The 14,623-nt window shown below is 48.2% G+C and overlaps 1 protein-coding gene across 2 annotated transcripts in view; it reads right to left on the bottom strand.

The window, feature by feature from the left end:
- Positions 1 to 14,623, bottom strand: part of DISP2 (dispatched RND transporter family member 2) — a 320,137-nt gene that overhangs the window by 99,004 nt on the left and 206,510 nt on the right. The gene's annotated exons all lie outside the window — the stretch shown is intronic.

Raw genomic sequence — 14,623 nt, forward strand, 5'->3', positions numbered from 1 at the left:
CTCCACTCCCTTTTTAAAAGAAACGGAAAACGCCCCCAACAAACACAGCTGGTAGAAAAACAAAAACGAGGCGGGAGGGGGCGTGGCCAGGACGGGAAGCACAAAATCACACAGTGCGCGGCCACCGAAGGCACCAACCAGCACAACAGAGGACGAAAGCACCGGATCAGCATATGAAGACACGCCAACGGACCCCACCCGGGCGCAACAACGGCAGAAAAAGAGGACGGAGCACTCGGATTCCAACCAGAGTGCTCCCGAGACACTTATCCACAAAGAGCGCCCGGACCCCACCCCGGGCGCTCCACAACCAAGTCCCCGCCCGGAGCGGCTCGCACCGGGAAGTACTCGGCGAGCGCTCCCAAACGAAGTAAACACACGGAGCGCCCGTGCCCCAACCCGGGCGTTCCGCAAGGAAAAACCGGCATAGAAAACAAAGCGGAGCACTCGGTGAAACCCGAGTGCTCCAAAGAAGATTGCACAGCACAGGCAGCCCATACCTGGAGGGCCCGGACCCCACCCTGGGCGCTCCAGAAAGGCCCACAGACGGAAGCTAGAACTTCCCCGGCGACGAAGGAACTGGGCAAAAGGAGAAACCCCTCCTAGTGCAAAAGCCCAAGATCAGCGCCGCCCATAGAAAAGCGACGGGGCCCCAGAACAAAGGCTGCCAGCAGCTGTACAGACCCGGCCTGAAGCTACACAGATCCTGTAGCAGGCTGCCAGGAAAGTGAAGTACACGGCGAGCGCTACTCACGGTACAGCAGCAGGATCCCAGGAAGCCAGCGCAGCCCAGTAGAACCGGCAACCAGGAGCCAGAAAGAGTCCAGGAAGCCCAGCAGCCTGACTCGAGGAACTCCCACGAAGGTCCATGAGGGCCCCCAGAGCCCAGCAGAGGAGGAAACCACAGGACAACACGAAGCAGGTAAGTGCCCAGCACCTACCCCAGCGTCCCTGTCAGGTCCACAGACAGGAAACAAAACAGGTTGTGCTTTTGGTTGGCTGTGTGCTTATAGCCCCTGACGGGAGGGTGGGTGGAGCCTAAAGGGCGTTTCCTGTTTTGTTTCCTGTCATGTGGAATACCTCATTAGTTATGACTGGGTCGAGGACGAGGGACGTATACAGCTAAGAAGGCTTGCGCTTCCCGGGGTCCCTGCTGGCGTGGGTGCATAAGGTCGTAGCCCAACACACACACAATGAGCCCCGCCCGCAATGGGAGATCCAGCAGCCCCACTTGGGTCTCAGTGGGGCTGGACGGGCGAGGCTGACAGAGAGAGCATGAAACAATTTATCCCTGTATGGCATGTTGCCACGACAAGGAGCTCTCTCAGCCCAGCGTAGGAACAAAAATTCCACGGAGGTAGAGGGCAGCGCTGGGACGAGCAGAAAACCATTAAAATAAAATTAAAAAATTGTGGAGGGGTGGAGAAAACAATAAAACAATTAACAGCGCGGCGCTCGTGAAGAGCGCCGTGCTGAATATGTATGGAAGTGAGTGGGTCATGCTGCAACTCAGCATGCTGGGCTGCACAAATACGTAAAAGAAAGTTCCCCTCAAACACACATAAACCACAAAAGCGGACGAAAACAGTCGTCAGGCAGTGCTGCTTGCGGAATAAAGGGACGTGAGTATCGGATCAACAGCCAATAAAAAGGCAGCTAACAAGAGCAATGCCAAAGTTAAACCAATTGCAAGCGGCAGGAGAACTTACACGGCAATAGGCGGAGTTTCACCCAACATACAGATTACTTGATGTCTCGGAGAGACAGCGCATGCGCTGCCTAGGCGAGACCTAAAAGGGCTGTTCACTGTATATTTTGAACTGATTTTGCTCCTTCCAATATAGGGATTCGAACAAATGGGGTTTGCTACAGTCTATGTTGCATTAAGATGTTTGTGGGGCTTTGTGTGACTGTAAAGAATACTTTAGTTTCTCATATCTCATATTGGGTGATATGAGTTGTTTTTCTAACTTCAACACAATGTCATAGTTTGAGTAGTACATGGTAGTTCTCCAGCCTTTGAAATGAACTTAAACTAGTGTATCTCCGTCATAGCTGTCAAGCTTTTAGGGGGCTTATGTGTGAGATTTTTGTAATTATGGGTGTTTATGTATGAGGTTTCAACCCATTTCAGCTATGTCCATGCAATGAGATTTAGTGGTCTGGAAACAGCAGCATCACTGATGAAAGCCTAAGGAAAATCTTTAATGTACTTCCGCTGTCTGTTTCTCACTCACAATATTCATGATGGGGTGTTTATAAGTGGCTAGGCCGAGGAAATACAAGTCAAAATTGCATATTGCACTAGCACTAATGGACAGCAGATAGTTCACAATGGAACTACCTAACACGGGGTGAACATAACGTGAACACAGCTCACCACACTGACACTCAATACCTCAATCGCTCATTAGTAAAAATACTCCCTAGGTTGGAGAGGTGTCCCAGTGGCTAAACATGCCTTAAAATAGTAAACCAGTGTGATATGTTTATCCAAAACTAGCCAACAGTGGGAAAATGCATTTCACTTTTCTTATGGGTGGTTGCTTAAAAAACGGGAAAGCAATGCATTTACGTCACATGATTCATTCTATGTAAAAATGACTCTGCCTGGAGCGCCAAACCAACTCGCGAATATCACTTCTGGAGTGCAAGTGTGATCTCTTTCAGTGCAGTAACAGTGGTGCTTTTTCAAAGTTTAGCAAATGGTTTATGTGGTGTCTGATAGTAGGATTGTCAACAATATTCTGCAGGCTCCTGGCAACGTATTCCAACCCTTCAGCAACAGATTCCGACGAGTAGCGATAGAGGAACCACAGAACAAGGCAGAAGCGCGCACAGAATCTTAGGCAATGTCCGAGAGGAATTCAGCCTGACGCTCCATAGATTCCAGCAAGTCCGGGCAACAGCCAACCTCCTGCATCGTGGAAAACAAAGTCTTAAAGTCAGTCAACAGAGACTGAGCGACATAAGCCCCATAGATACTAGAACGGATGGCAAGGTGAGAACCAGCATAAGACTTCCGCAAAGCAGAGTCAATCTTCTTATCCACCCCATCACGAAGAATGTTATCATCCGCCATAGAAGGTCGACCAACCAAACTTGCGACAATGGAATCCACACGCACAGACTCAGGAAAAGATTCCTCCATGTCCTGCAAAGGATAAAGCTTCGACATGAAGCGTGGCATCATAATATGATCTGGATCCTTCCATTCTTTCAAGAGGACATCCATCACAAAGGGATGAACAGGAAGAGAAGCAGCCACAGGCTTCCGAAATTGCGGCAAAACAGCATCAGAGGAAGTACTGGCCACAACCTCATCAGGAAACCCCATGTTCTCACGCACATGAGAAAGCAGGTCAGGTAACAATTCTTTGGAGATATATTTGCCCTTCAGATCCACTGCCCCCAAGGAAGTGTCCTCAGAAGAATCGGAAGAAGAAATGTCCGAATAGAGGGCAGCGCCACCACCAGAACGACTCCCAGCAGACTTCTTGGAGGACTTCAGTTCAGACAAAGTCTCCAAAATCAGGCGCTTCAACCTGCCGTCATCCAACTTGGCACGCTTCCCAGCAGGGGCGGAATCCCCACTGTCCGCAAGGGAAGAGGAAGAGGAAATAGGGGACATAGGCTTCCGCTTCCTGTGATGCTTTCCCATCATGAAACAACAGCAAATGAAGAAGTGAAGAGTACGATGCCAAAGGCAGGAACCAGCAAGTAGAACAGAAAAAAACAGTCCTCCACTCCCTTTTTAAAAGAAACGGAAAACGCCCCCAACAAACACAGCTGGTAGAAAAACAAAAACGAGGCGGGAGGGGGCGTGGCCAGGACGGGAAGCACAAAATCACACAGTGCGCGGCCACCGAAGGCACCAACCAGCACAACAGAGGACGAAAGCACCGGATCAGCATATGAAGACACGCCAACGGACCCCACCCGGGCGCAACAACGGCAGAAAAAGAGGACGGAGCACTCGGATTCCAACCAGAGTGCTCCCGAGACACTTATCCACAAAGAGCGCCCGGACCCCACCCCGGGCGCTCCACAACCAAGTCCCCGCCCGGAGCGGCTCGCACCGGGAAGTACTCGGCGAGCGCTCCCAAACGAAGTAAACACACGGAGCGCCCGTGCCCCAACCCGGGCGTTCCGCAAGGAAAAACCGGCATAGAAAACAAAGCGGAGCACTCGGTGAAACCCGAGTGCTCCAAAGAAGATTGCACAGCACAGGCAGCCCATACCTGGAGGGCCCGGACCCCACCCTGGGCGCTCCAGAAAGGCCCACAGACGGAAGCTAGAACTTCCCCGGCGACGAAGGAACTGGGCAAAAGGAGAAACCCCTCCTAGTGCAAAAGCCCAAGATCAGCGCCGCCCATAGAAAAGCGACGGGGCCCCAGAACAAAGGCTGCCAGCAGCTGTACAGACCCGGCCTGAAGCTACACAGATCCTGTAGCAGGCTGCCAGGAAAGTGAAGTACACGGCGAGCGCTACTCACGGTACAGCAGCAGGATCCCAGGAAGCCAGCGCAGCCCAGTAGAACCGGCAACCAGGAGCCAGAAAGAGTCCAGGAAGCCCAGCAGCCTGACTCGAGGAACTCCCACGAAGGTCCATGAGGGCCCCCAGAGCCCAGCAGAGGAGGAAACCACAGGACAACACGAAGCAGGTAAGTGCCCAGCACCTACCCCAGCGTCCCTGTCAGGTCCACAGACAGGAAACAAAACAGGTTGTGCTTTTGGTTGGCTGTGTGCTTATAGCCCCTGACGGGAGGGTGGGTGGAGCCTAAAGGGCGTTTCCTGTTTTGTTTCCTGTCATGTGGAATACCTCATTAGTTATGACTGGGTCGAGGACGAGGGACGTATACAGCTAAGAAGGCTTGCGCTTCCCGGGGTCCCTGCTGGCGTGGGTGCATAAGGTCGTAGCCCAACACACACACAATGAGCCCCGCCCGCAATGGGAGATCCAGCAGCCCCACTTGGGTCTCAGTGGGGCTGGACGGGCGAGGCTGACAGAGAGAGCATGAAACTATTTATCCCTGTATGGCATGTTGCCACGACAAGGAGCTCTCTCAGCCCAGCGTAGGAACAAAAATTCCACGGAGGTAGAGGGCAGCGCTGGGACGAGCAGAAAACCATTAAAATAAAATTAAAAAATTGTGGAGGGGTGGAGAAAACAATAAAACAATTAACAGCGCGGCGCTCGTGAAGAGCGCCGTGCTGAATATGTATGGAAGTGAGTGGGTCATGCTGCAACTCAGCATGCTGGGCTGCACAAATACGTAAAAGAAAGTTCCCCTCAAACACACATAAACCACAAAAGCGGACGAAAACAGTCGTCAGGCAGTGCTGCTTGCGGAATAAAGGGACGTGAGTATCGGATCAACAGCCAATAAAAAGGCAGCTAACAAGAGCAATGCCAAAGTTAAACCAATTGCAAGCGGCAGGAGAACTTACACGGCAATAGGCGGAGTTTCACCCAACATACAGATTACTTGATGTCTCGGAGAGACAGCGCATGCGCTGCCTAGGCGAGACCTAAAAGGGCTGTTCACTGTATATTTTGAACTGATTTTGCTCCTTCCAATATAGGGATTCGAACAAATGGGGTTTGCTACAGTCTATGTTGCATTAAGATGTTTGTGGGGCTTTGTGTGACTGTAAAGAATACTTTAGTTTCTCATATCTCATATTGGGTGATATGAGTTGTTTTTCTAACTTCAACACAATGTCATAGTTTGAGTAGTACATGGTAGTTCTCCAGCCTTTGAAATGAACTTAAACTAGTGTATCTCCGTCATAGCTGTCAAGCTTTTAGGGGGCTTATGTGTGAGATTTTTGTAATTATGGGTGTTTATGTATGAGGTTTCAACCCATTTCAGCTATGTCCATGCAATGAGATTTAGTGGTCTGGAAACAGCAGCATCACTGATGAAAGCCTAAGGAAAATCTTTAATGTACTTCCGCTGTCTGTTTCTCACTCACAATATTCATGATGGGGTGTTTATAAGTGGCTAGGCCGAGGAAATACAAGTCAAAATTGCATATTGCACTAGCACTAATGGACAGCAGATAGTTCACAATGGAACTACCTAACACGGGGTGAACATAACGTGAACACAGCTCACCACACTGACACTCAATACCTCAATCGCTCATTAGTAAAAATACTCCCTAGGTTGGAGAGGTGTCCCAGTGGCTAAACATGCCTTAAAATAGTAAACCAGTGTGATATGTTTATCCAAAACTAGCCAACAGTGGGAAAATGCATTTCACTTTTCTTATGGGTGGTTGCTTAAAAAACGGGAAAGCAATGCATTTACGTCACATGATTCATTCTATGTAAAAATGACTCTGCCTGGAGCGCCAAACCAACTCGCGAATATCACTTCTGGAGTGCAAGTGTGATCTCTTTCAGTGCAGTAACAGTGGTGCTTTTTCAAAGTTTAGCAAATGGTTTATGTGGTGTCTGATAGTAGGATTGTCAACAATATTCTGCAGGCTCCTGGCAACGTATTCCAACCCTTCAGCAACAGATTCCGACGAGTAGCGATAGAGGAACCACAGAACAAGGCAGAAGCGCGCACAGAATCTTAGGCAATGTCCGAGAGGAATTCAGCCTGACGCTCCATAGATTCCAGCAAGTCCGGGCAACAGCCAACCTCCTGCATCGTGGAAAACAAAGTCTTAAAGTCAGTCAACAGAGACTGAGCGACATAAGCCCCATAGATACTAGAACGGATGGCAAGGTGAGAACCAGCATAAGACTTCCGCAAAGCAGAGTCAATCTTCTTATCCACCCCATCACGAAGAATGTTATCATCCGCCATAGAAGGTCGACCAACCAAACTTGCGACAATGGAATCCACACGCACAGACTCAGGAAAAGATTCCTCCATGTCCTGCAAAGGATAAAGCTTCGACATGAAGCGTGGCATCATAATATGATCTGGATCCTTCCATTCTTTCAAGAGGACATCCATCACAAAGGGATGAACAGGAAGAGAAGCAGCCACAGGCTTCCGAAATTGCGGCAAAACAGCATCAGAGGAAGTACTGGCCACAACCTCATCAGGAAACCCCATGTTCTCACGCACATGAGAAAGCAGGTCAGGTAACAATTCTTTGGAGATATATTTGCCCTTCAGATCCACTGCCCCCAAGGAAGTGTCCTCAGAAGAATCGGAAGAAGAAATGTCCGAATAGAGGGCAGCGCCACCACCAGAACGACTCCCAGCAGACTTCTTGGAGGACTTCAGTTCAGACAAAGTCTCCAAAATCAGGCGCTTCAACCTGCCGTCATCCAACTTGGCACGCTTCCCAGCAGGGGCGGAATCCCCACTGTCCGCAAGGGAAGAGGAAGAGGAAATAGGGGACATATGCTTCCGCTTCCTGTGATGCTTTCCCATCATGAAACAACAGCAAATGAAGAAATGAAGAGTACGATGCCAAAGGCAGGAACCAGCAAGTAGAACAGAAAAAAACAGTCCTCCACTCCCTTTTTAAAAGAAACGGAAAACGCCCCCAACAAACACAGCTGGTAGAAAAACAAAAACGAGGCGGGAGGGGGCGTGGCCAGGACGGGAAGCACAAAATCACACAGTGCGCGGCCACCGAAGGCACCAACCAGCACAACAGAGGACGAAAGCACCGGATCAGCATATGAAGACACGCCAACGGACCCCACCCGGGCGCAACAACGGCAGAAAAAGAGGACGGAGCACTCGGATTCCAACCAGAGTGCTCCCGAGACACTTATCCACAAAGAGCGCCCGGACCCCACCCCGGGCGCTCCACAACCAAGTCCCCGCCCGGAGCGGCTCGCACCGGGAAGTACTCGGCGAGCGCTCCCAAACGAAGTAAACACACGGAGCGCCCGTGCCCCAACCCGGGCGTTCCGCAAGGAAAAACCGGCATAGAAAACAAAGCGGAGCACTCGGTGAAACCCGAGTGCTCCAAAGAAGATTGCACAGCACAGGCAGCCCATACCTGGAGGGCCCGGACCCCACCCTGGGCGCTCCAGAAAGGCCCACAGACGGAAGCTAGAACTTCCCCGGCGACGAAGGAACTGGGCAAAAGGAGAAACCCCTCCTAGTGCAAAAGCCCAAGATCAGCGCCGCCCATAGAAAAGCGACGGGGCCCCAGAACAAAGGCTGCCAGCAGCTGTACAGACCCGGCCTGAAGCTACACAGATCCTGTAGCAGGCTGCCAGGAAAGTGAAGTACACGGCGAGCGCTACTCACGGTACAGCAGCAGGATCCCAGGAAGCCAGCGCAGCCCAGTAGAACCGGCAACCAGGAGCCAGAAAGAGTCCAGGAAGCCCAGCAGCCTGACTCGAGGAACTCCCACGAAGGTCCATGAGGGCCCCCAGAGCCCAGCAGAGGAGGAAACCACAGGACAACACGAAGCAGGTAAGTGCCCAGCACCTACCCCAGCGTCCCTGTCAGGTCTACAGACAGGAAACAAAACAGGTTGTGCTTTTGGTTGGCTGTGTGCTTATAGCCCCTGACGGGAGGGTGGGTGGAGCCTAAAGGGCGTTTCCTGTTTTGTTTCCTGTCATGTGGAATACCTCATTTGTTATGACTGGGTCGAGGACGAGGGACGTAGAGGTAATGCACACTCCTGGATACAGCTAAGAAGGCTTGCGCTTCCCGGGGTCCCTGCTGGCGTGGGTGCATAAGGTCGTAGCCCAACACACACACAATGAGCCCCGCCCGCAATGGGAGATCCAGCAGCCCCACTTGGGTCTCAGTGGGGCTGGACGGGCGAGGCTGACAGAGAGAGCATGAAACAATTTATCCCTGTATGGCATGTTGCCACGACAAGGAGCTCCCTCAGCCCAGCGTAGGAAACAAAAATTCCACGGAGGTAGAGGGCAGCGCTGGGACGAGCAGAAAACCATTAAAATAAAATTAAAAAATTGTGGAGGGGTGGAGAAAACAATAAAACAATTAACAGCGCGGCGCTCGTGAAGAGCGCCGTGCTGAATATGTATGGAAGTGAATGGGTCATGCTGCAACTCAGCATGCTGGGCTGCACAAATACGTAAAAGAAAGTTCCCCTCAAACACACATAAACCACAAAAGCGGACGAAAACAGTCGTCAGGCAGTGCTGCTTGCGGAATAAAGGGACGTGAGTATCGGATCAACAGCCAATAAAAAGGCAGCTAACAAGAGCAATGCCAAAGTTAAACCAATTGCAAGCGGCAGGAGAACTTACACGGCAATAGGCGGAGTTTCACCCAACATACAGATTACTTGATGTCTCGGAGAGACAGCGCATGCGCTGCCTAGGCGAGACCTAAAAGGGCTGTTCACTGTATATTTTGAACTGATTTTGCTCCTTCCAATATAGGGATTCGAACAAATGGGGTTTGCTACAGTCTATGTTGCATTAAGATGTTTGTGGGGCTTTGTGTGACTGTAAAGAATACTTTAGTTTCTCATATCTCATATTGGGTGATATGAGTTGTTTTTCTAACTTCAACACAATGTCATAGTTTGAGTAGTACATGGTAGTTCTCCAGCCTTTGAAATGAACTTAAACTAGTGTATCTCCGTCATAGCTGTCAAGCTTTTAGGGGGCTTATGTGTGAGATTTTTGTAATTATGGGTGTTTATGTATGAGGTTTCAACCCATTTCAGCTATGTCCATGCAATGAGATTTAGTGGTCTGGAAACAGCAGCATCACTGATGAAAGCCTAAGGAAAATCTTTAATGTACTTCCGCTGTCTGTTTCTCACTCACAATATTCATGATGGGGTGTTTATAAGTGGCTAGGCCGAGGAAATACAAGTCAAAATTGCATATTGCACTAGCACTAATGGACAGCAGATAGTTCACAATGGAACTACCTAACACGGGGTGAACATAACGTGAACACAGCTCACCACACTGACACTCAATACCTCAATCGCTCATTAGTAAAAATACTCCCTAGGTTGGAGAGGTGTCCCAGTGGCTAAACATGCCTTAAAATAGTAAACCAGTGTGATATGTTTATCCAAAACTAGCCAACAGTGGGAAAATGCATTTCACTTTTCTTATGGGTGGTTGCTTAAAAAACGGGAAAGCAATGCATTTACGTCACATGATTCATTCTATGTAAAAATGACTCTGCCTGGAGCGCCAAACCAACTCGCGAATATCACTTCTGGAGTGCAAGTGTGATCTCTTTCAGTGCAGTAACAGTGGTGCTTTTTCAAAGTTTAGCAAATGGTTTATGTGGTGTCTGATAGTAGGATTGTCAACAATATTCTGCAGGCTCCTGGCAACATCTGGCCAACCCTTTCCTACTCTACAATAGTTTTACTTACGAAATTAAGGGTTATTTTTCACACTTATTTCTACTTGGTGACTTGTGCTGAGCCCTGGAAAAGTTGCCTTCTGATGAAACATGTGTTGGCTGCCAGTTGCTGTACACAAATTTACAATCAAGGTCTATGTGAAGGTTTAGGGCGATTTTGTAATAAAAAGTCTGTAACTTTATGAATTGATTTTTTACAACTGTTTATGTATTGGGCTATATGTCATGTGTGCTTCGATATCATTTGTTTTCTGCTCTGGGATTGCAAGACTTATAGTTTATTATCAACTTACAGCCTAGTGATAGCAGGGTGTAGAATACCATGCAAGCACCATTATTGATTACTAGGGTCCGCTATACATACTCAAGCCAAAATTTGGAGGTTTCAGAGGTGCAATTATCAAACCATAGTTACCAAAATATTGTATATATGTAATGTACATGTAAGCCTGCACGTCATGGGTAGTTTGAAGAGGGAAATGAGAATGCACTCCAGCTTGACATTCTTATACTATTTAATAGGCCAGTAAAGGTATCCACTCTCCTCACATTTATGGAGGACCTCTCTCATTAATTAATAGCATACAAAGAATAATAAAGAGAGTGCGTCTTATGATTTATTTATTGAATGCCAAATTAGGAATAGGAACTTATTAATGGTTGAAATTTCACAAGATCCAATGGTATTTCGGTATCGTTCACACAATCATAAAGATTCAGCAATGCCAGTTACTAATTATCTTACCAGAGATATGTAACTGAGAAGCATTTTAGACGATAGCAGTATAGGGACTCTCGATCAGATCTTTAGATATAGATACAATTATGCTGCTTTACCCAAACTAGAGCAGAACACTTCACATTGATGGCCTGCCGACAGTGGCGGCTCCCCCATTGGGGCGTCGCCCCACTGCTTTCTTGCAGTGCGAGAAGGCAGAAACATAAATGGTAATAACTACCATTTATGTTTCTGCTTCCCGCACTGCGAGAAAGCAGAAGTGTCCGGTTGGGGGTGGGCAGTCCCGCTCGAGGGCAGGGGGGAGTGGCTAGTTCACTGTTGTGCATACTGACTGTTTGTCAAACAGTCAATATCCACATAAGTGGTGAAGTCACTTCCCCCGGCCCTTGAGCGGGACCGCCCACTCTCCCTTTAGAAGCCTACATCGAGAAAATGGCCCGGGTGGGGCGCGCTCTGCTGCGCCTCACCGATTGTGATTGACGGAGGGCAGGGAGGGAGGTTGCCTGCCCTTTCCTGATGATGAGAGTGGCGGGAGTCGGGACCCATCCAGAAGCAGGACGGTAAGTTGTATTTAATATTTTTCATTAATTAAACGAACTCCTCCCGCCTCCTCCCTCTCCCCCCCTGCGACAACCCCATTTCCACCCCCCTACCCCGATATGCAGGCTGCGACTGGTAAATACCATTTTAAGACACGCAGTGGCACGACGACAGGTTGCTTTCTTTCCATGGTTGTTATATTTGTAGTTTAGGAACAGTTTGTAAGTGTGCAGTGAAACAAAACGCAAACAATTAATTTTTTTCTTTACCCCCCCTAAGTCCGTCAACCTATAATAAGTCATTTCAAGCTATGTGTGCCAAAAAGAAAGGCAAGTTGTAATTGTGAATGTTTAAAGTGTGCTGGTTAGGGAAGCAAGCATCCTGGTGGGTAGGCATGGGTATTGGGTATTGTGCATAAACTGGTGCGTAATTTGTATTACTTCCATTGGAGAGCACGCAGTGGAGGCGATTTACAAAGAGCGCAGAGTTATAGCCACTTTCAGTGTGTAATTCGTCTTCTAAGGAGGATCAGGGCAGGCAATTATTTGTGTGTGTTGTCTGCCAAGTTTGTGCTCTCTCGGCCCTTGCAAATTGTGAGTCAGTTGGGATCAGTGTGTCACCATCGTGGGCACATTTGCTTCTTATTACATACACACTCTCTTTTGACTTGTCAGTGAGTGAAACTTGATAAACACAAGCTGGATGGTACTGCTTTTGTACGCCAAGCACTGCGACTGGCAGCTGCTAAAGTTAGTCAGCACAAGGTTCTTGTCTGCTAGATATGTGAGGCCCAGGGGCACTAAAAAAAAGCGTTGCAGGCATTGGTGCAGTAAATAAAGCGTGCAGCATAACGGAGTACAAGCCACCATGTAATAGTGATGTAATATGCTGAGTACCAAAAAGCTAGTTTGCTTCTGGACCTTAAAGAAATGGGCTAAATTATCTATAGTTTACTTACGACCGTCATTGTAAATCCACAGCTCTGAAGTATTCGAAGAGGCACAGAAATGCTCTATAAATGTTTGTGTTAATATTTTAGCCCAGTCTGCGCTAAACGTGACACACTCCCAGGTGGCCGTTGCATAGCTGGTCCTCACACGGTTGAATTGTTTGAATAAGTGTTTCCTTTTAATATGTTCACAGTGCTCACTTTCAGACTATGAGCAAAAGATGCCTAGAAACCGGATTAACCATATGTGCCTACTTGTTTAGTGGTGTATTTGGGTCATACTAATGGGTCTCTAATGCTTCACACATTCTTGTACTCTTTGGCCTGTACTTGTTTTACCAATGTGTAACAGATTGTTTGCAAAGCACACTGAAGGATTAATCCTGGAAATAAATGAACATTACAGTGCAATGCGAATCATCCAACGCATGCCATGAAGCCTCTTCAAACTACAAAAAAGTGTATTTTATAACGTGCGAAGGCTTTGCACCTTAGTACATCAGACAAAATATGCTACTTACCAGTATGCATCTGTTCTTGGCATGTAGAGCTGCAGATCCACACACTAGGATAGTAGATCGCCATCTGGTGTTGGGCTCGGATGCTTGCAGGTTGTTGTGGTCTTTGGAAGAAGTCTTCGTGGTCACGAGATAGGTGACTCCTCCCTTGGATGACAGTGCGCATGGGCATCAACTCCATTGTTAGATTGTTTTTCGCCATGATGGGAAATGATGGAGTTTGTAGAAGAGAGAGAGATGTCCATGTGTGATGTCTAAGTAAGACAATGCTGGAACAGATACAGGTCCCGGGGAGGTGGGTGGGCGTGTTTGTATCTGCAGCTCTACATGCCAAGAACAGATGCATACTGGTAAGTAGCATATTCCGTTCGAGGCATATGAGCTGCAGATCACACACTAGGATAGACTATATAGCAGTATCTTCCATAGCGGTGGTCACCTGTATCGGTTGCAGCAGTTTGAAATAAAGCTTGGCCCACAGAAGCTTGTTGCTTTGCTTGCACGTCAACACAATAGTGTTTAGTGAAGGTGTGTGTTGTAGACCATGTGGCTGCCTTACAAATGTCTTCTAAGGGAATGTTTCTTTAGAATGCCATGGAAGCCCCTATTTTGCGTGTGGAATGCGCTCTAGGGGGAACTGTTAGTGTGCGTTTAGCTTTGTGGTAGCATATTTGGATACATTTAACTATCCACCTAGCTATCCCAGATTTGGAAATGGGGTTGCCCTTATGTGGTGGAGAGAAAGCTATAAACAATTGTTTTGTTTTGCGGAATGATTTGGTTCTGTCAATGTAGTAAAGAAGGGCTCTTTTATCATCTAAGGTGTGAAGAACTCTTTCAGCTACCGAATCTGGGTTTGGGAAGAACACTGGTAACTCTACTGATTGGTTAAGATGAAAAGGAGATATGACTTTTTTTTTTTTTTGTAAACAAATTTTTATTTGTCAAATACACATGTCGCGAAGCTCTGTAGCCCAGAGACTTCCATCGTATCAAGAAACAACATATCAGCTCTGACAAGTTTCTCATAAAGTACCTAATAACAATTACAGAAGAGACGTGCAAAACAAGAACCGCCCCCTCGATTAAAAAACAGTGAACACTCCCTCCCCCCCCCCCCCACCCATCGCACGGCCAAACCAATCCATACAGCAAGTCTGTGTGCGACTATGAGTCTGTCCTTACTACAAATCATGGCCATATAGCCCGGTAGCACCCAATAGATACGTGTTGCACGTCCCCAAAACGCATGTAAAAGAGCGCCGGACACCCAGGCAATCATCCCTCCGAAATGGGTTCCAATTCCAATCCCCTGTAATCCGCCCACCGCTTCCAAATTTTAAAGTGTTTTCGCGGGCAGCCCCGCGCTACATAAATGGGTGCCTCTAGTCCCATACAAAAATCCAGCCCAGCCTTCCAAGCCGATATTGGGGGGGCAGCCGCCGCCTTCCAGGCCCTTGCTATATCCCGTTTGGCAAGGGTAAAACCCAGAAGCATCAGATGGCGCTTATAAATATTGCCCCCTATATCGTCCATCACATGTAGGAGTACCAGTTTAGGGGACCGAGGAAGATCCC

The sequence above is a fragment of the Triturus cristatus genome, chromosome 9, assembly GCF_964204655.1.
Source record: "Triturus cristatus chromosome 9, aTriCri1.1, whole genome shotgun sequence".
Taxonomy (NCBI): Eukaryota; Metazoa; Chordata; class Amphibia; order Caudata; family Salamandridae; genus Triturus; species Triturus cristatus.